Below are 23919 nucleotides of genomic sequence, written 5' to 3' on the forward strand. Positions count from 1 at the left end.
GCACTCAGTCAAATACAGAAGTAGCGGCACAGATAGATCTCTACTATGGCCAGCACTTGTGAAATTCCTGACCCTTTACCACTCTGTCTTTGCCTAAAACACTGAAACAGGATCTAATTGCCTTCAGGCAAAAAGGAGGCTTTCCTCATGGCATGGTGGGGAGGGAAAGGAGACAGAGGAGGACATTCACTTTTCAAGGAATACTTTGAAAGTCTCAGTTCCGCTGGCGCTGGCGTCAGCAGAGGCCTGCAGAGCCCCTTGCCTCTCCCTCTCTCTCCTCTACAGGCCTTTCTGCACATTATCCCCACACTACTCTCCTAAAGCGGAGCTTTTATCACGTCACTCCCCTGCCCAGGAACCTGCCGTGGATGAGAATAACTCTTGTCGTAATGCCTCACATTAGCATACAGTCTTTCCACTGACAAAGTGCTCTCACATATGTTTTCTATTTCCTCCTAATAGCAATCTCAGTACTTATTATTTCAAGTCCAAACTCCTTATCCCAGCATAGTCTTAACACTTTCTTCACTAGCCAGCAGTCTTTCTATCACTTCTCCCAAAATCAAGCCCTCAGCCCTCTCTTTCTCACAGGCAGGCTGCAGTTATTTTCACCCTCTAGAGCTGCATTTTGCACACATCCTACCCCGATGTTCTAACCCCCTCCACAATCCTCCATCCCACCGCTCCTGAAAATGTTTGCCTCTTTTTTTCTCCTGCTGAAAGCTGGTAGGAAATGTCAGCTGGCCAAAGGGAAGCATGTTTTCTGAGGACAGTCTCCAACAGAGCATCTACCCTTTCTGACCTCATTCCATGGAGTTTGTATATGGGCATATCATACCGCTTCTTCCCCTTCCTGGGGGAATATCCTTTGTAGGTGAAAGTGTGTTTGGCACACGCACTTGGCCTCCTGACCTTCAGCTGCTTGTCATGTTATCTTTGCCTTCGTGTGCTTCTAGATTCAAAGTAGGCAATGATTAGACACCTAGAGAACTTTTCCCTCAACCCTTTCCACGCCTCTAAAACGTTTTTGTCAGGGTCCCATCATTACAGAATATAACATGTCTGTTAACTCTACAGAAAATTCTAAGTTTATTTTCTCAGTTTATTTTATATTAGCTTCATTTTCCTTGGGGAAAGACTTCAAAATTAGCAACACGGCATAATCTCTCTTTGTAGATGTGAAAGACTCTTCAGGGTAGAACTAAGTAACACATACCTTCTTAACCTTTGTAATCGTCAATGTCTATATAAAAATATCTGGTTTCTCTCTGGCAGCTGGGTAGTACGTTAGATGGAAGTCACAGCCAAGGCTGTTTTCTCTGTTTAAGTTTAGCCACAGTATTCACTCAGAAATCTTTATGAAATGATCTACGGGCACACCTCATTTTATTGAGCTTAGTTTTATTGCACTTCACAGATACTGTGTATTTTGCAAATTGAAGGTTTATGACATCCTTGCCTCCAGCGAGTCTAATGGCGCCATTTTTCCAACAGCCTGTGTTTGCTTCAGTTCTGTGTATTACATTTTGGTTATTCTCACCATATTTTAAACTTTTCCATTAATATTACATCTGTTATGGTAATCTGTGATCAGTGATTTTTGATGTTACCGTTGTAATTGCTTTGGGGTGCCCAAATGGCACCCATATAAAATAGCAAAATTAATGGATAAATGTTGTGTGGGTCTGACTGCTCCACCAGTCATTCCCTCATCTCTCCTCCTTAGGCCTTCTTATTCTCTTAGATGCAACAATATTGAAATTAGGCCAACTAATAACCCTGCAACAGCCTCTAAGTGCTCAAGTGAAAGAAAGGGTCACCCTTCTCTCACGTTGAATCAAAAACTAGAAAAGATTAAGCTTAGTGAGGAAAGTACCTTGAAAGCTGAGATAGGCCAAAAGCTAGACCTTTTTCGCAAGCTGAGATAGGCCAAAAGCTAGGCCTTTTTTGCCTAACAGTGCAATAACCTTATTGCTGATATGGAGAAAGTTTTAATGGTCTGAATAGAAGATCAAATCAGCCAAATCGTTCCCTTAATCCAAAGGTTAATCCAGAGAAAGCTCCTAACTCTTTTCAATTCTATGAAGGCTGAGAGAGCTGAGAAAGCTGCAGAGGAAAAGTCTGAAGATAGTAGATGCTGATTTGTAAGATTTAGGGAAAGAAGTCATCTCTATAACATAAAAGTGCAAGGTAAAGCATCAGCTGCTGGTGAAGAAGCTGCAGCAAGTTATCCAGAATATCTAGTAAGATCACTGATAAAGGTGGCTACACAAAACGACAGATTTCAATGTAGACAAAACAACTTTCTATTAAAAGAAAAAAAAGATGCCATCTAGGACTTTCATAGCTAGAGAAGAGAAGTCAATGCCTGGCTTCAAATCATCAAAGACAGGCAGACTCTCTCATTAGGGCATAATGCAGCTGGTGACTTTAGGCTGAAGACCCAGTGCTCATTTACCATTCTGAAAATTCTGGTGACCTTAAGATTCGTGGTCAGTCTACCTATGCTCTATAATTGGAACAAATATTTTAAGCATTTTTTCTTAAATGCTTCAAATATTTGAGCATTGTTGAGACCCCATGCTCAAAAAGAAGATTCCTTGCAAAACATTACTGTTCATTGACAAGACACCTATTCACCCAAGAGCTCTGATGGAGATGTACAAGAATATTAATGTTGTTTTCATGCCTGTTAACATAACATCTATTCTGCAGCACATAGACCAAGGAGTAATTGTGACTTGCATGTCTTATTATTTAAGAAATACATTGATAAGGCTATTGCTCCATCAACAGCGATTCTTCTTATGGATCTGAGTAAAGTAAATTGAAAACTTCTGGGAAGGATAAATCTTTCTAGATGCCATTAGCAACATTTGTGATTAATGGGAGGAGGTCAGACTATCAATATATAGGAGGTTGGAAGAAGTTGATTCCAACCCTCATTAATGACTTTGGAGGGTTCAAGACTTCAGTGCAGGAAGTCACTATGGATGGAATGGAATAGCAAGAGAACAAGAATTAGAAGTGGAGCCTCTGAAGATATGACTGAATGCCACAGTCTTATGATCAAACTTTCATAGTGAGGAGTTACTTCTTATGGATGAGCAAAGAACGTGGTTAATCCACTTATGAAGATGCCATGAACATTGTTGAAATGACAACAAAAGATTTAGAATATTACATAAATCTAATTAATAAAGCAGCAGCAGGGTTTAAGAGGATTGACCCCAATTTTGAAAGAAGCTCTACTATGAGTAAAATGCTATCAAACAGCATCACATGCTACAGATAAATCTTTCATGAAGTGAAGAGTCAATTCATGCAGCAAACTTCATTATTATCTTATTTGCCACAGTCACTCCAATCTGATTAGTGAGCAGCCATCCATCCATCTCAGGGCAAGACCATCCCTCCACCAGCCAAAACATTATGACTTGTTGAAAGCTCCAATTGTTTGTTCTTTGCATTTATTAGCAATAAAGTATTTTAAAATTACTATACACATATATATATGTAATGCTATTGCACATTTACTTACAGTATCATATAAACATAAATACATTTTATATGTACAGGGAAATAAAAAAATTGTGTGACTCACCTTACTGTACTATTTGTTTCATTTATGGTGGGGTCTGGAACCAAAACCACAATATCTCTGAGATGCTGGCATATGTAGTAGGATTGTGTTTTCTGATTATTCTAATTGGGTATTAAATGTTCACAAAAATAGATGTTTAAGGATTCAAAGATAAAAATACTTGTCATCTGATGGTTTGGCTGTGTCTCCACCCAAATTTCATTTTGAATTGTAGCTCCCATAATTCCATGTTGTGTGATGGACCCAGTTGGAGACAATTGAATCATGGGGGCTGTTTCCCCCATACTGTTCTTGTGGTAGAAATAAGTCTTATGAGATCCGATGATTTTATAAGGGGTTTCCCCTTTCACTTAGTTTTTCATTCTCTCTTGTCTGCTGTCATGTAAGAGTTGCCTTTTGCCTTCCGCCATGATTGTGAGGCCTCCCCAGCCACATGGAACTGTGAGTCCATTAAATCTCTTTTTCTTTATAAATTACCCAGTCTCAGGTATGTCTTTATCAGCAATGTGAGAACAGACTAATACATTATCTCAGTTCCTCTATATGGAAAATTGTTTTCTATATCTTTACTCTCTCAGAGTTTTTCCTCTTTCTTTCTTTCCCCCTATTTCTTTCTCCATTCCTTTTTCCCTCTCTCCTCTTTTTATTTTTATTTTTTTGGAACAGAGTCTCGCTCTGTCACCCAGGCTGGAGTGCAATGGCATGATGTCGACTCACTGCCAACTCTGCCTCCCAGATTCACACCATTCTCCTGCCTCAGCCTCCTGAGCAACTGGAACTACAGGCATCTGCCACCACACCGGATAATTTTTTGTATTTTTAGTAGAGACGGGGTTTCACCGTGTTAGCCAGGATGGTCTCGATCTCCTGATCTCGTGATCTGCCCACCTCGGCCTCCCAAAGTGCTGGGATTACCGGTGTGAGCCACCGCACCCGGCTCCCTCTTTCCTCTTGTTCTCACTTTCTTCTTATCTCTTTCCTTTTCTTTCCTCCTTCCTTCTTTTCTTTTTTACGCTAATGTATTGGTTTCAATAATTATTGTTCATCATAGAATCTGACCATAATTGAATCAGTTCCTAAGTCTGAATAGAAAAATACTGGAGAATAAATTATGTGTTTTCACCAAGACCCCAAATTCACAAACAAACCTAAGCAGCAAAGGCAATTAATGGCAAATGGCAGGGTTCACAGTCCCTGGCAGAGAGAGAGAGACCACCTGCCAATGTATGTGACTCCTCCTCTCACTGCAACCTTCTTTCTGCTTCCAGGCACTTCTCTCTTCGTTGTGATCTTTGCTATTCCTCCTGCATTGTCCCCTTTCACTTTACTGGCAGAACTATTTCTTGGTTCATCATTCAGTATAGAACCGGTTCTTTTAACCCTGTACCAGAACATAGCAGAGGAAAAACAACAAACAATCATTACTAAAATGAAAATCTAGTCTAGTCTCGAACCTTGGAAATCCATCATTCTAGCCCTTCCTTCCCTTCTTCATTTTAATTCCTATGACTTTCTTTTCGCCTTGATAAGCATATCCACACCTGCCCTAACCTACAGCTTGGTAGATGCATGTTCCTTACCCTCAGCTGTACCTACCTGGGACTGGCCATGGTGTCTTCCTTGACATGGGAAAAAGACCTTATCTCTGAGAGTTATTGAACCCCTGGTTGTCATGCCTTTCTCAGGCTGGTGATGCTGCACCTGAATTGCTTGGACAATTATTTTCTTTCCTCCACCCACTGTATAACAATAGGCCTATCAGTCTAATAACCGGGGTCAATAGCCCCTGTCCAGCTGTTATTTCCCTCCTTGCCTGATGTTCCTATGGCACTTTGAAGTGTCCAGGATAAAGTTGAAGAAAATAGTGTGTCACCTCCTTCTGTTCTCTATAGTTTAAGATGAAAACTCATCAGTAATTTTAATTTTTTTTTTTCCTTATAAGTAAGGTGTTATTTCTGTCTTGCTGCTTTCAGGGTTTGGAGAAGCGTCTCTTTGTGCTTTTGTCCATTTTCTAATTGGATTTTTTGTTTTGTCTCCTGCTGAGTTTTGAAAGTTCTTTATATATTCTAGAATTCTTTTTTATCTTTTGTTTTCAGCAGTTTGACTATGATGGATCCTGATGTGTATTTCTTAGGATTTATCTTATTCAGAGTTTGCTTGGCTCCTCAAATCTTTAAGTTTATGTCTATTGAGAAACCATTACTTCGTTGAGTATTTTTGCAGCCCTGCCCTTTTTCTCCTCTCCTTCTAGACTCTGATGACATTTTTCATTTTCCCACAGGTCCCTGATGATTTCTTTTCTTTTCTGTTCTTTTCTTTTCTTTCTTTTCTTCTTTTTTGAGATGGAGTCTCGCTCTGTGGCCAGGTTGGAGTGCAGTGGGGTGATTTCGGCTCACTGCAGCCTCCAAGTTCAAGTGATTTTCCTGCCTCAGCCTTCCAAGTAGCTGGGATTACAGGCGCCCACCACCCGGCTAATTTTTGTATGTTTAGTAGAGACAGGGTTTCACCGTGTTGGCCAGGATGGTCTCGATCTCCTGACCTCGTGATCCGCCCACCTCGGCCTCCCAAAGTGCTAGGATTACAGACGTGAGCCACTGCGCCCGGCATTTTCTTTTCTTTTTTCTTTTTCAGTCACTTTCATGTGGTTGTTAGGATTAGGTAATTTCTACTGTCCTATTTTTATTTTGTCCCCTCCATTCTGCTTCTGAACCTGTCCATTAAGTTTATGAAAATTTCGGTTATTGCAATTGCTCATTGAAGTATCTTAATAACTGCTATTTTAACTTTTGTCGAATAATTTAAGCATTACCACCATCTCAGTGTTGCTGTCTATTGACTATCTTTTTCCATTCCAGCTGAAATATTCTTGGTTCTTGGTATGATGGGTGATTTTAGACTGATGCCTGCATATTTGGGCATAAATGTTCCTTATCCTCAGCTGTACCTACCTGGGGCTGGCCACAGTGTCTTCCCTGAGGTGGGATGAAGACTTCATCTCTGAAAGTTATTGAAACCCTGCTTGCCATGCCTTTCCCAGGCTGGGGATGCTGCACGTGACTTGCTTGGACAATGATACTCTTTCCTACACCCACTGTATAACCATAGCCCTGTCATCCTAATAATCAAGAGCTTTATGCTATGAGAATCTTAAGCTGGTTTTAGCTGCCTTCTTCTTACACTTCTACTGAAGGAGGGAGTCAGGCAATCGCCTTTCTTCTAGATGGGAATAGAAGTACAGGCTCCCGCTTGGTTTCTGCTGATACACCCTTGACTGGGAAGAGTAGGAATATTTCCATTAGTGCCCTCACTTGGCATCTACTAACACACAGAGGAAAGGGAAGAGAGCAGAAAGTGACAGAAGGAGATATGGCCTCCTTACAATTAGGCTGGGGTGGTAGTGAAAGTTCTGATTCTCTTCTAGGCCTCCTCTGACACTAACTCGGAGGTCAAGAGAAGGGACGCCTCATTCTGCTGGATAAATTTTGGCAGCCTCAGAAAGGGTTCTGCTCGTGGATGGATGAGGTAATTCTCTGACTCTGGTGGAACACAGGTTTCTAACTATTTGTAAATTTAATATAGCCTTTTTTTCTTTGTGAAGATTACTAACTCAAGTTCATGCTATTCCCCAATTTAAAATATCTCCAACTTCTAAATATGCCATATTTTAAAATAAGTCCATGAGGATAAATGAAATGACCACAATATTTTAAAAGATACATATAGAGTGAAAATAACTCGTTTTTGTAAATCTCTTTGCTATCATAAATGTTAGTATCCAGAAATAGCATTAATGGTTCAGCATTTCTTCTCAGGAAAAACAATAATGGAAGCAGGAGAGATAAAAGCAACTGGGACAACGGTATCTAGTACAGTTGCCTTTTATTCTTTAAATTATCTATTCTTATTTAAAATTATTCCTGTTTATCATGAGATCAAAATAATCCAGATGTTTAAAGGGTATGAAAATATTATTTCATCCCATTTGCTAAAATATAGAAGACATATTCTACATAGTACATACTCAAATTGTCACATCAAGTCATTGAGTAAGTAATCTAAGCACTAAATGGTATGCTTTGAAAGTGGTGACCTACTAAATAACTAGTTAGGAGACCTGGCTGAGTTCTCTCTCTGAGAAATTCTTTCTCTAAGAAGAGGGGTGATATTGTTTATTGATCTGCAAATTAAGAGCATGGATTAAGATCGGCAATGCCCATGTCTGATAAAACTCTGATATTTTGTATATTGAAGTAAGGATAAAATGATTACATCAAAGCATGTTGGGGGAGTACAGAGTCAGACATTGTTCTCAGATTAATAAAATGTTGGGATGAGGGGATATTAACTTCCTTCTTTTAAAAATTATTTTTATAATTGTGTCAGTCAAGGTTCTTCAGAGAAACAAATAATTGGGGTAGGGGGAGAAAGAGAGGGAAGAGAAGAATTAAGATTTATTTTAATGAATTGGTTCATGTGATTGTGGTAGCTGGCAAATGCACACCCAACATCTGTAGGGCAGGATATTGGACTATAAAGTCAGAAAGGATGACTACATAACAGTCTTGAGACAGAAATGCTTCCTCTCCTGGAAGTCTCAGATTTGTCTTTTAAACTTTCAACTGAGTGGATAAGGCTCACTCACTCACATTGTCAGGGGTAATCCCTTTTGCTTAAAGTCAATTGACTGTAATTGTTAATTACTTCTACAAAACACCTTCAGAGTAACATGTAGATTGGTGTTTGACCAAAGAACTGGGCAATATAGCCTGTGCCAAGTTGACACATAAAATTAACCACCACAATGGTGGTGTATACTAATTTTAGTACCTTCATTTGGCACCTAAGATGTCTTAGGAATTATTTTTGGCACTTTGAATAAGCAGTCTTATTTAACCCTCAACACAGCCTTATGAATTTTATATTTACATATTGCTATGTTCACTTGAGACAGGAGGAAATTAACTCTAAGAAAAAAAAAAAAACATTGCTCACAGTGCAAAACTAATAAATGGTGCAGTCAGGATTAAGATTCAAGTTTACATGAATACAATGTGTGACTAAATTAATATTGGAAAAAAGTCTTAAAATTCAGATTCAGATATGTTCTCACTACACAGCTTTTGAACTTGGAACATCTAACAGTCTTATTTTCTTTATATCTGTAATGTAGAGGCTGAATTGGATGCTTCCTAAAAATAGTCTGTGATTCTATTTTCCAACTGTACACATTTTACCTGCCTTTCTTTTATAACACATTCTTGCCTGGTAGACATTCCATGGGAATTTGGGTTGGGCCATTCTCTTGAGCCATGTAATGAACATTTTCTGCTGGTTGATTATTCAATTATAATAAAGAAGTGACAATCCATTATAAAGAGTTACGAATCTACACATTGGAGGGGAATCCTGTGATTTTGTTTTGCCTATCAGCCTTTCCATCTGCACTTTCATTATAATGAAACAAAATACAATTTAATGGGTAGGGGACCACATACACTGAAGCAAACGCTAAGGATGGCTGATGCCAGATGGTGAATTTTGCCAAGATTCACTCAACTCTCTTTTCTCTCCTTAGGTGTCTTGGCCCAATATCTACCTTCCTCAGTAATAGAAAGCAAGTTTTTAACACCATTACCTCCTGCTGAACCAACGCAGTTATGAAAAAGCAGGCTGGATTCTTTTTGTCTCATATATCAACTACAACACTGTCAGCTGAGTTCCATTTGCAGAATCTTTATTACTGCTGATGATGTCAGAGAAAAGGAACATAGCTTGATTAATAGATTGCAGGTGGAATTTACAATACTGGCAGCTAAAAATGATCTTTTGATTTATAAACTGAGAACATTCAATGTAAAAGTCATTGAGAGTTAATAAATACGTTTAAAATGCACCAGATCACTTTAGGAAATCGATTTTCTATTTATAATTACAATTTAAATATAATTAAAAGACTTCTTTCCTTGCCGTTTTGCATATGGTTTTTGGTATTCTACAACCATTTGCTTTCTGAGGGGAATCAGTGTAGGGAATCCTTCCACAAGAACCCATGCTTGCCTTTGCAACCTATTCCGAGACAATGGTGCATGTGTGCATGCATGCTCTTCAGACACAAAAAGTCACAGAGCACACATACAGAAGCATGAACATCTGAAAGTTTATCTGCTATAATTTCAACTATAATCCATGATGGTAATGTTGCTTGTAATTGGGATATTCATTTGCTCATAATATTTTTAGAGGTCACAAACCAGCATCTGGCTTTTATCCTATTCCTTTCCTGTACTGCCCCTTCAACAAAAATGTAGGATTTGACATTTCATTAGCTGACTTTAACTCTTTTTTCTATGAGGCCTAAATAAAGCTGGATATTTTTGCTTGTTTAAAGGAGAGATATCTAATGTTAGATAGTGACCTGGTAAAAGGTAAGAGGTAGATCCCTTCTTAGAGTGGAGGTCTTTCATTCAGTTGTTTATGATTCTTATACCATTGCCATTTAAATAGGCATCCTGGTGGAAAGGCACCTGACATGTTACTCTTAAATGAAGAAACTACACAGTAAATAAGACAGTGTTATTCTTCTAAAGAAGAAAAATCTCTGGGTATCTGATTATTAATATGTTATTTGTCTCAGTTTGTTTTGTATTGTTATAAAAGGATGACTGAAACTGGGTAATTTGTAAAGAAACAAGGTTTATTTGACTCATGATTCTGATGTCTGTAAAAGTTCAAGATTATGCATCTGGTGAGGACCTCAGGCTTGGTGGTGGGTGTTGAAAGGGAGTTGGCATCTACAGAGACCACGTGACAAGAGCGGAAGCAAGAGGTGGTGGCGGTGGGATGATGCCAGGCTCTTGTTAACAACCAGCTCTCATGGGAACCATAGAGTTAGAACTCACTCATCCCCAAGGGAGGGTATTAATCTATTCACCGCCATGACCCAAACACCACCCATGAAGTCCCACATCCAATCTTAGGGATCAAATTTCAACACAAGTTTTGAAGGGGACAAACATCCAAACCATAGCATTATTGAAAGTGCAAAAAACATGCTGGGAGACAAATATCACTTAAATATTTCTGTAGAGTCTATTCTTTTTTCAAATTTATTTTAATTAAAATATAAAATGATATACATTTATAACATACAACAATGTTTTCAAGTGTAAGAAAAATACTGCATAATCTCACTCATTTGTAGAATGTAAAAAAGTTCATCTTATAGAATTAGATTATAGAATGGTGGCTACTAGAGCCTGGGGTGGTTGAGGGTCAGGGACAGATATTGGTCAAAATATACATAATTACAGTTAGATAGGAAGAATAAGTTCTAGAGGTTTATTGTGCAGCATGATGACTATAGCTAATGATGATATATTATTAAAAAATTCTAGGAGTGTAGATATTAAGTGTTCTAACCACAGAAGTTATAAGTATGAGTTCATTTTCTAATAAAATTTCTTACTTACCTATTTTTCTACTACCAAAAAAAATTGTATATATTTATCACATACATACAACATATAGTATACATGGTGTATAGTATACAAGATGTATATATTATAGTATACAAGATGTATACATGGTGGAATGGTTAAATCAAGTTAATTAACATATGCATTACTTCATATGCTCATCATTTTTTAGTGAGAGTCCAAACTTTTCTCACATTATTCTAATTTGACTTTCTTTATTGACTCTGTAACAGCCCTCTCCCTAGTCTTTTTGGAGTTAGAGATGGTTTGTTCATTCATTCTTAGTCCTTCAATCATTTGATATTCATTAGTTGAAATTCAGTTGCGTGACTTTACTTGTAATGGAGTATACTTCTGAATAGTCCCAGAGACATGCCACATACATTAGAAAGAGTCAGCTTTCAGAAGAGATGGAGAAAGCATGCCTCTCTACATTGGAGATCACTTAACCTTCATAATTTTCTATATTATTATGTAGAATCAATAAGTCAATGTCCATGTTAACTTTAAAAATATAGTTGTATGTGCCCTTGGACTTACCCCAAATAAGCTCTTGGTACTCCAAAATCTATAGCTATAATCACTGAATACATCTGTTAGAGTTTGGATAATATTTTCAATACAATTATCTGTGGTTATTCTACAATTAACATAAAATAGTTTCTTTAAATTTATCTAAAAATTGCTTCTTGAAATTTCCTTAATCCATAAACTAGTAGGAGGCATAGTAGGTATGCCTCTCAGTAAACAGACTTGGATGTGAACTAAATTTAAGGCTCTGTTCTATTATTTAACTTAATTTTGAACCACTATTTCACTGGGTTAGTATGACAATAATCTTAGTCTTTGGAGGAGAAAATGTTTGTCCTAATATCTAATGTCTTAGGTTTCGTCAGGGTCTGGAGTAGCAAATATACTCTCAAGGCATGAAGGGATAGGAGGCCAGCAGGTCAAGCTATCCATCCTAAAGCCAACATGAACATAAACCACCACCTAAACATGGCTTCAGGTCCAGCACCCTTTCATGCTACATCCTACACCACGCTGGGCATGGGAATGTAGCTGATATACTCTTCAAAGTCATATTAGTCTTGTTAGTTCCTCAGTGGGATGCTGGAAAGAATGTGTAGAAATAAACCAGTTTACTAAAAACCAGAGGATGTTACTAGTAAACCAACACACACACACACACACACACACACACACACAGCTCTCATTTGTAGCATTTTTCAATTTCTGTGGTGTAAATACTCCCACCATATAGTCCATAGTCATTTTCAAGCTCCCAATATAAAGTCATTGAACCCACAAATGTGCAAATTTAGCTCATGAGAGTTGGTTTAAGCTGGATCCAGCATACACTGTGTCTGTTCTCTCTGTTTCCTTTTCTCATCACTTTCTCTTCACTGAGTCTTTTTCCAACCATATTAGAGAGGAGACTAAGGGAAGGTGCGGAAGGGACTTTGTTTTTTCTAGCCAATTTTTCTACCTCATGTTCCTAAAACAATTTGTCTCTGCCCCAATTCCAAATACCATTTCTTCTTGGGGCTTAGGCTTTTGGAACAAAAGACAAAAATATTTGCAGAATATTTCTAATTTCCACATTACTGAATTCCTTTCCCTAATCCAGGAGCAAATGGTTAACCAACTGCTTGAATGAAGGAGTGTAGATTGAGGGAAGAGGAATACTTAATTTTTCAGTAATCTCATCACAAAGTTTTAAGATAACAGGCTTCACTGGCTTCAGCAAATAATCCAGAGGGCTTTATTTTTTTTTAGATAGATATTATATTTCAGAGCAGTTTTAAGTTAACAGCAAAATTGAAAGGAAGGTACAGAGATGTTCCACATACACCCTGCCCCCACAAAAGCACAACCTACTGCTCTATCAGCATCTTGCACCAGAGTGGTCCATTTGTTACAACTGGTGAACCTTCACTGACACGTCATTATCACTTCTGTTAGTCTGTTTTGTGTTGCTGTAAAAGAATACTTGAGACTGGGTAATTTATGAAGAAAGGAAGTTTACTTTGGCTCACAATTCCACAGGCTGTACAAGAAGCATAGAGCGAGGTTCTGCTTTTAGTGAAGGCTTCAGGAAGCTTACAATCATGATGGAAGGTTAAGAGGGAGCAGGCATGTCACATGACAAGAGAGTGAGCAAGAGAGCGGCCAGGCTTTTGTAAACAACCAGCTCTCACATGAGTATGTAAAGTGAGAACTCACTCCTCACCTCAGGGATGGCGCCAAGCCCTTCATGAGGGATTCACCCCATGATGCACCCCACTTCCAGCACTGGGGATCTATTTCAACACGAGATTTGGAGGGAACAAACATCCAAACTGTATTAATCACTCAAATCCATGGTTTGCATTTGGATTCACTCTTGGTGTACATTTTATGGATTTTGACAAATATATAATGACGTGTCCATTATTGCAGTATCATGCAAAATAATTTCACTGCCCTAAAATCCCCTCACTCCACCTATCCATCCTTTCCCTAGCAGCCAATGATCCTTTTACTCTCTACATAATTTGCTCTTCTGCAGAATGTGATATAGCTGGAATCCTACAGTATGGAGCTTTTTCAAATTGGCTTCTTTCACCTAGTAATATGCATTTGTTTCTTCCATGTCTTTTTATTTCTTTTTAGTCCTGAATAATAGTCCCTTGTTAAGATGTACCACAGTTTATTCATTCATTCATCTGCGGAAGGACACCTTGGTTGCTTCCAAGTTTGGGCAATTATGAATAAAGCTGCTATAAACATTAATGTGCAGGGTTTCATATAAAAATAAGTTTTTAATTCATTTGAGTAAATACGAAGGAGAGTGATTGGTTGGTTGCATAATAACAGTGTGTTTAGTTTTGTAAGAAACTGCCAAATTATCTTCCAAAGTGACTGTACTGTTTTGTTCCACCAGCAACGAATGAGTTCTTGCTGCTTTAGATCCTTGTTCGCTCTTGGTGTTGTCAATGTTTTGCATTTTGGGTATTCTAAGAGGTGTGTAATTGTTGCTTTAATTGCATTTCCTTAACAATATATGATATTGAACACCCTTTTATATGCTTATATGCCTTCTGGACATCTTCTTTGGTGAGGGCTGTACTCAGGTATTTTTGCCTATTTTTAAATATATTTTATTGCTGAGTTTTAAGAGCTCTTTATACATTTGGGATAACAGTCCTTTATCAGATAAGTCTTTTGCAAATATTTTCTCCAAAGCTGTGACTTTTCTTCTCTTTCTCTTGATCGTATCTTTTGCAGAGCAGAAGTACTTATTGTAAATGAAACCATCTGAATTATATCTTTTATGGATTAGATCTTTGGTGTTGAATCTAAAAGTGCCATCACTAAACCCAAGTAATCTAGGCTGTTGTTCTGTGCTATCTTCTAGGAGTTTTATAGCTTTTTGTTTTATATTTAGGTTTATGATCCATTTTGAGTTAATATTTGTGAAGGTGTAGGATCTGTGTGTAGATTTTTTTTATTTTTGGATGTGGATGTCCAGTTGTTTTAGTACCATTTGTTGAAAATATTCTATTTTTTCCATTATACTGTCTTTTCTTCATTGTCAAAGATTATTTGATTATATTTATGTGAGTCTATTCTGGCCTCTCTAGTCTGTTCTGTTAGTCTGTCTTTTCTGTCAGCCAGAGTGCCTTATTTATAATTTCTATTTTCCTCTTTATACATTAGGACCTTAACCCTGAATGTGTTGTCCTATAATTATGTCTGCATTGTAAATTGGTTCATCAATTGTCAGTTCTAACTAAATACACTTTTGCCTTCCATGAATCCTTAGAAAAAGTCCTTAATGTGAGACATTTTCATAATATTGTAATTCAGCAGTAAAATTTATCAGGAATTGGTAAGTCTCACCAATGCTATGCTGATGATTTTCTCCTGTGATTGTTTCCATCAGAACTCAGCTCCGCCTAGCTGCTGTGGTCTTCTAACTCCACGTTGCCATCTGCAGTGATCACGGCAGTACAAGAATCTTGCTGATTATTATGGTGGAGACTTTTGTTTCCCCTTGCAAAGTTCTATGCATCTATTAACTCTTGGTTTTTATGATAATTTAAGAATAGCACTAAATTTAATCTGGAGAACTAGGTTCAAATTCAAGTTTTGCATATGTGTGTGTATATATATATATGCTTCAGTAACCTAGGAAATGTATCTAGCCTTTCTTTTATCTATTTTTATATTTTGTTTAACAAGCAATGGCATTTTATTGCCTTGTTTTGATTAGTTCAAAAGATTTTTCAAGGATTATATATGAATATATATGTCAATATGCTTCAAAATGTATTATTCAAATGTTGAAAATTTATTACGATCACAAAGACAGAGAAAATAATATTGATTTAGCCATGTAGCAACAATAAGTAATGATATAATGTATGAATATGCTTTAATGTCTGTACCTTATACATTTTGTTTCTGTGAGAACCAAATGCATCTAGGAGGAAGTATCACGAAAAAGTGGACCCTTAGGGACTTCTAGCTCCATAAACATTGCTTATCTAACCTTTTATCTGAACTCTAGAATATGTGATAAATGCTAGGTGATAATTTTTCCTCAAGTGGAGTAAATACTGAAATTTAAATATTTCCAAATAAATGAATACAAATTGAATAGATACAGTTTTCATTATTTCAGTAAAGCATTTGATAAAAAAAGTTTTGCGCTATGACATTTCATAGGCATTTCAAACAGGAACTGTCTTATAGGGGGAACCAGTCCCCAATATTTCAATGTAGGTTCTTTTCTATTTTCCCTAAGTGTCAGTTGGTCTGAAAAATAAAGGGAAAGAGTACAAAAGAGATAAATTTTAAAGCTGTGTGTCTGGGGGAGACATCACATATTGGCAGGCTCTGTGATGCCCCCTGAGCCGCAAAACCAGCAAGTTTTTAGTATGGATTTCAAAACGGGAGGGGTGTATGAATAGGGTATGGGTCACAGAGATCAAATGCTTCAAGGGTAATAAAATATCACAAGGCAAATGGGCAGGGCAAGGTCATGAGGCCAGGGTGAAATTAGAATTACTGATGAGGTTCCCTGTCCCGCTGTGCACGCATTGTCATTAATAAACATCTTAACAGGAAACAGAGTTCAAGAGCAGAGAACCAGTCTGACTAGAATTTTGCCAGGCTGGAATTTCCCAATCCTAACAAGCCTGGGGGCGCTGCAGGAGACCAGGTCGTATTTCATCCTTTATCTACAACTGCATAACACAGACACTCCCAGCGTCACCATTTTAGAGGTCTACTCCCGGGAGTGCATTCTTTTCCCAGGCTGTTCCTTGCTGAGAAAAAGAATTCACTGATATTTCTCTTATTCGCTTTTGCAATAAAAGAAATAAGACTCTGTTCTGCCCGGCCCCACAGGCAGTCAGACTTTATGGTTAGCTCCCTTGTTCCCTGAAAATCGCTGTTATCCTGTTCCTTTTCTAGGTGCCCAGATTTCATATTGTTCAAACACACATGCTCTACAAACAATTTGTGCAGTGAACACAATCATCACAGGGTCCTGAGGCGACATACATCCTCAGTTTATGAAGATGACGGGATTAAGAGATTAAAGTAAACACAGGCATAGGAAATTATAAGAGTATTGATTGGGGAAGTGATAAATGTCTATGAAATCTTCACAATTTATGTTCAGAGACTGCAGTAAAGACATGTGTAAGAAATTATAAAAGTATTGTTTTGGGGAACTAATAAATGTCCATGAAATCTTCATAATTTGTGTTCTTCTGCAGTGGCTTCAACCAGTGCCTCCATTTGGGGTCCCTGACTTCCTGTCACACTGTCTCTAAGTTATGTTACCACCCTCTGCTCACTTACCCACCCTACTCTTCCCCTATTCTCTAATCACCCTAATGCAATTGTAATTAGAATCCCTCTTTGAGATAGATGGTAAAATGTCAGTTACCAGAGGCTAGGAAGGGTAGTGGGGAGTGGGGAGAGGAAAGTGGGAATGGTTAATAGGTATAAAAGTATAGTTACTTAGAATGAACAAGGTCTAGCATTTGATAGCAAAACAAGGTGACTACAGTCAGCAATAATTTGTTGTACATTTTAGAATAATGGAGGGAGTACAATCTGAATATTTATAACACGAAGAAATGACTTATGCTTAAGGTGATGGATACCTCATTTACCCTGATGTAATTATTAGATATACATATCTGTATCAAAATATCTCGTATATCCCATAAACATATGATATAGTTTGGCTCTGTGTCCCCACCCAAATCTTACCTTGAATTGTAATAATCCCCACAGGTCATGGGACGGGCCCAGTGGGAAGGAATTGAATCATGAGGGTGCGTTTTTCCCATGGTGTTTGAGTGATAGTAAATAAGTCTCATGAGATCTGATGGTTTCATAAAGGGTAGTTCCCCTGCCCATGTCCTCTTGCCTGCTGCCATGTAAGATGTGATTTTGCTGTTCCTTCACCTTTTGCCATGATTGTGAGGCTTCCTCAGCTCTATGTGGATCTGTGAATCCATTAAATCTCTTTTCTTTATAAATTACCCAGGGTTGGATATATCTTTATTAGCAGCATGAGAATGTAGTAATACAATATATTAGCCCACTGTGTACATATAAAAATTTAAAAGACAATTTAAAAAAATCTCCAGTTTTTTACCCGCTCAAATAAGAAAATTATTAGCTTTCCTTCTCCTCTCCTCCCTTCTGTAATTCTCTTGACTCTTCTTCTCCCATGTTCACTGTCATGCTCCTGGTCAGACCCCATCACTCTTATCCAGACTATTGCAGAAGCTTCTAACTCATGGTTACTCTGTGGCCTATAGCCTCCACCTCCAATCTCTTCTCCTCTGTAGCCTGTAGAGTAGCTCATGCAAAAAACACAAATTCAGATACATCATTTCCCCCTTTAGAAAAACATCAATATCTCCTCCATTAAAAAAAAATCAAACTACTTAAATAAATTAGCATGGTACTTGACGCCTGTTTCAATCTAGTTCCCAGATAACTTTTCAGCAATCTCTCAGCATCCCACCCTCTACACTATTTGCTATTTCTGTAAAATGACACCTCTGAAGCATTCTATGTCAAAATTATTCTTCCATTCTTCTGTATCTCTCTGAGTCAGGATGTGAATTTTACTATTTAAATGCATATGGAGGAGTTAGAAGGATTTAAAGACTGTGAGGAATGCTTGAGAAACAGGGTTTTTAATGTTGGTGGTGGCAGTGGTGGGTTTTGGGGGTAGGGATTGTTTGTGAGTAAAGGAAATCAAATTTTTTAACCACAAAATATAGTTTTTTGACATTTTGAGATGGCTGTTCAGAAGCTCTGCAAACAGAAGTAGCCCTACAAAGCTGTCTTTGTGAGATAGAATCTGAATTGATGAAGTCAGGTTTTCTGATTTTTCAGCAAACCTTCTGAGGACTAAAGGGAAGTTTTCCTTTGGCCCCTACAAGTGTTTCATCTAGAGACAATAAAACAAGGATTAATGGCTGCTGCTTAACATTTAAAATAAGTCATGAAGTGAATGAGGAGGAGTAACTGTTTATAATACAACAGGATTTCAAAAAATAGTGAAATTTATAGAACTGCAGTCTTTTGCTGAGCTATTTTCTTTTTCCAAAAGAAAAGACTATTTTAATTAGCAGTATAAAAAAGAACATCAATATATTGCAAACCTAGTACCCTTACAGGATGGCTTTAATCCTCATTATTATATTTTTCAGAATGCTTACTCATAAGAACAGGGAGACTCAAAATGGTTTAAGCAACAGAGCTAAGACTTAAACTCCAAATTGCCCCACTCAAAGTGACGTGTGTGTTCTCACCACCAGCTCTGAGCTGCCAACTATCCATGTGTTTAAGATATGATAGAAAACGTTTCATCATTGGCATGAAGAAAAAAGCCTGCCATTAAAAAAAAAGATATTTCTCAACATTAAAATTTGATAATACACTGATAAGATTGGTATTAGAAATTTTTTTCAATTTCTACTTTTTGTCTTTTTTTTGTTTCTTGGTGTTTTTTTCTTTGCAAATGTACTGTTAAAAGAGGCCACCGAGTGAAACAAGTCTCTAATCCTTCCAGGGAACTGTAATCCAAGAAAACTTATGCACCTTTCCCTGTTTTGTGCTTTCACGCATCTTCCCAAGGTCTTTTTGTAAAATTCACGTTAGGAGATTAATGGCAATATATTTTCATGACATCTATAGTGCAGAATTAGCCTCTGTAATGGCATGTATGTATCTCGGTCATAAAATTCAATACTCCAGACTCGTTACTTCAGGCTCTTCAGTGGCCTCTATATTGTCCACTAAAATTATTTCCTAACTGATAAATTCTTCTTTGACACTAACCTTGTCAAAAGGCTTACAAAACTTCTTTGAGGTAAAGGAAAGCTCCTGCAAAGGCATTTCCTTTGTTTTAAGTCGTTCTCCATGTTCCACAGTATGTACATAAACACAGGAATCAGGGATAAATATCAAAACAGAACAGTCTAAAAAAACTAAAATGATAGATGTCTTGAAAACACGTGTCAGCCACAGTCATGTTATACAAAGTAGATCTGAAAACAGAAACGGAAGGCACAGAAGCATTCCTGTGTCTGTGCAGTACTTTATATGGCTTAAATAATATAAAAAAAGATTTTCTTTCACACTGTATTTTATAACTGGAAGTTTGTCTTTACATCCGTATAATACTTTTCCAAATAAACTAAACATCAGTAAGTACTGAATGTCCTGAAGTACAGAGCAACTCAGGAGTATACTTTTTAAAACTATTCATCCAACAAATATCTGTTAAACATCCAAAAAAGTAAATTAGTAGGTGGGGAAGGAAAAGGGAGTAGTAAGAGTTGAATAAACTGCGTTCACCTTCTGCAGGCACTTTCTTCAGTATTTGCTCAACTTAAAATACTCCTCCACTTCTCACTACTAGCTTGATCCTGGCTGAGCAGCATTTTACTGTTGGCAGCTATGCTGGACTGGTTGTTGTCTGTTTTAGGTTTTTCTCTGCCTTCTAAAATTTACCAGCATTTGAATAAAGTTGCTCATTTCAGTGTTAATTGTTTTGGTTTGCACATAAAACATTTTTGATTTGTTTGAGTGCAGCATTCTTTTATTACTGCGCATCCACACTTCTTCCAAAGGAAAAGAAGTTATCTTGGACATCTCTCCAGGTTAATTTTCCAAAATGATATTAATAATTTGCTTTTGTAATACTATTTCTTAGAAACTTAAACCCTGTCATTGGGTTATTACACACACCTTTCCTATTAGTCAAGAAGCCCTTAGCCCCATTAAGCTTCAGTGGGAGGAGGCCGTGATCACAGTTCAAGGCTAAGCACAGCATTAAGCTCTGTGATCATCAATATTTCAGAAGGAAAAGAAATAGCTGTTGCCGCAATATTCAGCCTGCCATTCACTCTGCTAGACTTGAGATAAGACTTAGCACAATGTCATAGGTAAGTAATGATCAAAGAAGGTACAAACTTGCACGTTCCAATTAGATATATTTGAAAGTAAGTATGAAATACAGAGGAGACAGTCAAACACAAAACACACTCCTGACTCTTCTAAACTCCTTTGGAATGGCCAAACAAGATATAATATCACAATACACCCAGAGAGAGCATCAGTATTTAAAATTAAAATAACTCTTATGTTATATATAACATTTAGCAGAATTAGAGAATTAACTGCCTGTTCCATGTACCTATTAGAGGTTTTTCTTAATTAAAAGGAAAACCATATCACAAATAATTAACTTTTAAATTTAAACTTGTGAGTAATTTAGGAATCACAGTAATGAGGTTCATTTCTTTAACTGAACGAAAATCTATTGATTCAGTGTTTAAGGGTTCATAAACCGTCCTAGAATCCATTTGGTAATATTCAATAAAAAGAGGAAATAGTTCCTATTTTCAAGGAATTTATAATCTAGCACAGAAAATAAATAACCAGAGCTTATTATGTGTCTTGAAAACATTTGTAAAGCAGCAGACCAAGGTAATTTTTATAATTCAATAATATGAAGCAAAAAGGAGTGAAGAGATGATGACAGTAAATGGTCAAACATAGGATTATGGGTTGTAAAGCACTTTAGGATAAAAAATTGTGAGAACTCCTTACAATTCGCGCAGATCAAGCTGAGTGCAGAAATCAAGCTCTTTACCAGCAGATTGTGTTGCGTGAGTTATGAGGTAAATCACCAGGACACATTTATAGCACATTGCTAGGCCTAAAGTGGTATTCAATTTAGTAAATCTGAACCTGCCACAGGCATAATAGCAGAGATCAGAGCTGGTAGCATATTGTCCCTAAATTGCAAATTCCTTTCATTCTCTGTTAACAGAAAGAGGAGATGAAGCTGAGGTTTCATCTGTAGGTAAAGAACTATAGGTTGAGAATAAATAAATAAACATGGTAAAGAACTAAATTTCCAAACCAGGGCAAAGTAAACATTTAAGAATATACTATTGGCCAGTCATGGTAGCTCACATCTGTTCATCCCAGAACTTTTGGAGGCTGAGGTGAGTGGATTGTTAAGGCCAGGAGTTCAAGGCCACCCTGGTAACATAGAGAGAGCTCATCTCTTAAACAACAACAACAAACTCACCTGGGTGTGGTGGTCTGTGCCTGTAGTCTCAGCTACTTGGGAGGCTGAAGCAAAAGGATTGCTTGAGCCCAGGAGTTCAAGCCTGCAGTGAACTATAGTTGTACCACTGTACTCTGGGCTGGGCTACAGAGTGAGACCCTGTCACAATAAATAAATACATATATACATACATTAAGTATTAATCAATTACATAAAATTATACAGTAGTCCCCCCACTTATCTGGGGGATATGTTCTAATAACCACAATGGGTGCCTGAAGCCATGAATACAATTGAATCCTATATACACTATGCTTTTTTAATACATACAAACGTTACATACATACATACTTTTGACAAAGTTTAACCTATAAGTTAAGCACAGTAACAGACTAGCAACAAAAACTAATTAAAATAGAACAATTATAACAATATACTGTAATAAATGCTATGTGACTGAGTTCTTAAAAGATCTTACTGGATTGTAATCACCTTTCTTCTTGTGATGAGGTGAGATGATACAATGCCTACATAATGAGATGAAGTGAGGTGACATGGCATTAGGCTACTATTGACCTTCTGAGGATATGTCAGAAGGAGCATCATCTGCTTTAGGTGATCCTGAATTATCCAACCATGAAGATGTTTGTGGGTGGATGTCAGGAACAGACAATATTGATGCCCAATGGGTGAATAGCATCTTCACTGTGGATATACCAAACAAAGCAATGATTCATGTCCCGGGCAGCAGCTGGGAGATTTCATCTCACTACTCAAATCTGTGTGCAATTTAAAATTTATGAATTGTTTATTCCTCGGATTGTCTACTTAATAGTTTTATACTGCAGTTGACTGTGGGTAAATGAAATTATAGAAAGTAAAACCGTGGATAAGGAGGGACTACTGCAGTGATAATCAACTGTCTCTAAAAACAAATAAGGTTTTACTAAACCGTCCAGGTAAAACATAGGGAATGAGGCATGAAATCAGCACAGCAAAGCAATAAATTGTGAAACTATCGACCCAAACTTCAAAAGAAGTTTGGGGCATAATTTTGGTATTCCACTGAAGACATCAAAGCTGAGCATTTTGGAAACCGTATAAGAATGCTAGGAGGGATTTTAAACCATAAACCACTCTTTCTCTTACCTGGACCTTGAGATTCTCTCTGCCTCTTCCATTTTCCTGTCTTGTTATTCCTCCCTTGCTTCTGGTCTACTCTGCCATTGCAGTTGGCTGCCCAGTCTAACCAACTTCTCTCTGCAATCCTCTTAAAGGGACAGAACACTAAGTTGACTAAAGAGTTTTCTGCAGTAGTTAAATGGGTCTCAGAGTTACTCAACAAAGCAGTTCCCATACTTTATTTTCCCCTGGGACTATAAAACAATATAACCCATTTATAGAGTGTCTGGAAAGAAAAAGTTGTTTGAAATTACACGAAAAGATTTGAACAATATCAGAAAACTTTGAGTTACTTGAAAAAATTGCAGGAAAAAGAAATTTAAAATTGAGTTCTATTTGCTAGCAAAAAAAAAAAAAGACAAATGGTAACAAAATGATGAATTATCACTGGAAACTGTTATATGATTGTTATAATTATTTTATTGTTGTAAAACTAGTCTATTCTTGCCAAGTTATATTAATATTTACTCAAGGTTAAAAATTAAAATGTCTCCCAATTGAAGATACAAACAAATTCAGGTTCTGACAGGCAGCACCGTCATCCACATTTCATATATACAAAATGTTTTTAGGTAAGAGCTGTTTACTATATTTGATGATTGTTCTCACTTTTGGCCTCAAGCATGCAGAAAGAAATTTTGTGCAAATTTACTGTAAAGAAAACTATAGAAGCCTAGTCACCTGCCCATAAAAATCTTCTAGTAATTTTCTGGTTATGGCTTTTTTTAAGTTCTTTTTTTTAATCTTTGCATTACCTCCTTACAAACTAATGACTATTGCCCCTATCTGAAATATAGGAATATGAAGGTAGAAGGGATTGAGGGAGGTAATCTATTCTATATCTTATGCTCTTCATTTACTTAAAATTACTTAATTAGTATTTCATTCTGAACTTTCTCCTTTCAGAAATGTTCAAAAGGAAACTAAGGCTATTGGCTTAGTTTGGAATATTCATGTCTACCATTTTTATTTCTCATCATGCTGTAATCAGAACTGTTTTGCCTACATTTAATATCTGAAAGATACCCTCAGCATATATTTATCCCATATTT

The 23919-nt window shown here is 37.2% G+C and overlaps 1 long non-coding RNA gene across 4 annotated transcripts in view; it reads left to right on the forward strand.

The window, feature by feature from the left end:
* Positions 1-9456, forward strand: part of LOC105474836 (uncharacterized) — a 36665-nt gene extending 27209 nt beyond the window's left edge. For all 4 annotated transcript variants that reach the window (XR_982971.2, XR_982968.2, XR_982967.2 and 1 more), the window contains exons 2-3: positions 7026-7126; positions 9180-9456. This is a non-coding gene — a long non-coding RNA (uncharacterized lncRNA). The remainder of the gene's footprint in view (positions 1-7025; positions 7127-9179) is intronic.
* The last annotated feature ends 14463 nt before the right edge of the window (positions 9457-23919 follow it).

Source organism: Macaca nemestrina, chromosome 4 (assembly GCF_043159975.1).
Source record: "Macaca nemestrina isolate mMacNem1 chromosome 4, mMacNem.hap1, whole genome shotgun sequence".
NCBI classification, from domain to species: Eukaryota; Metazoa; Chordata; class Mammalia; order Primates; family Cercopithecidae; genus Macaca; species Macaca nemestrina.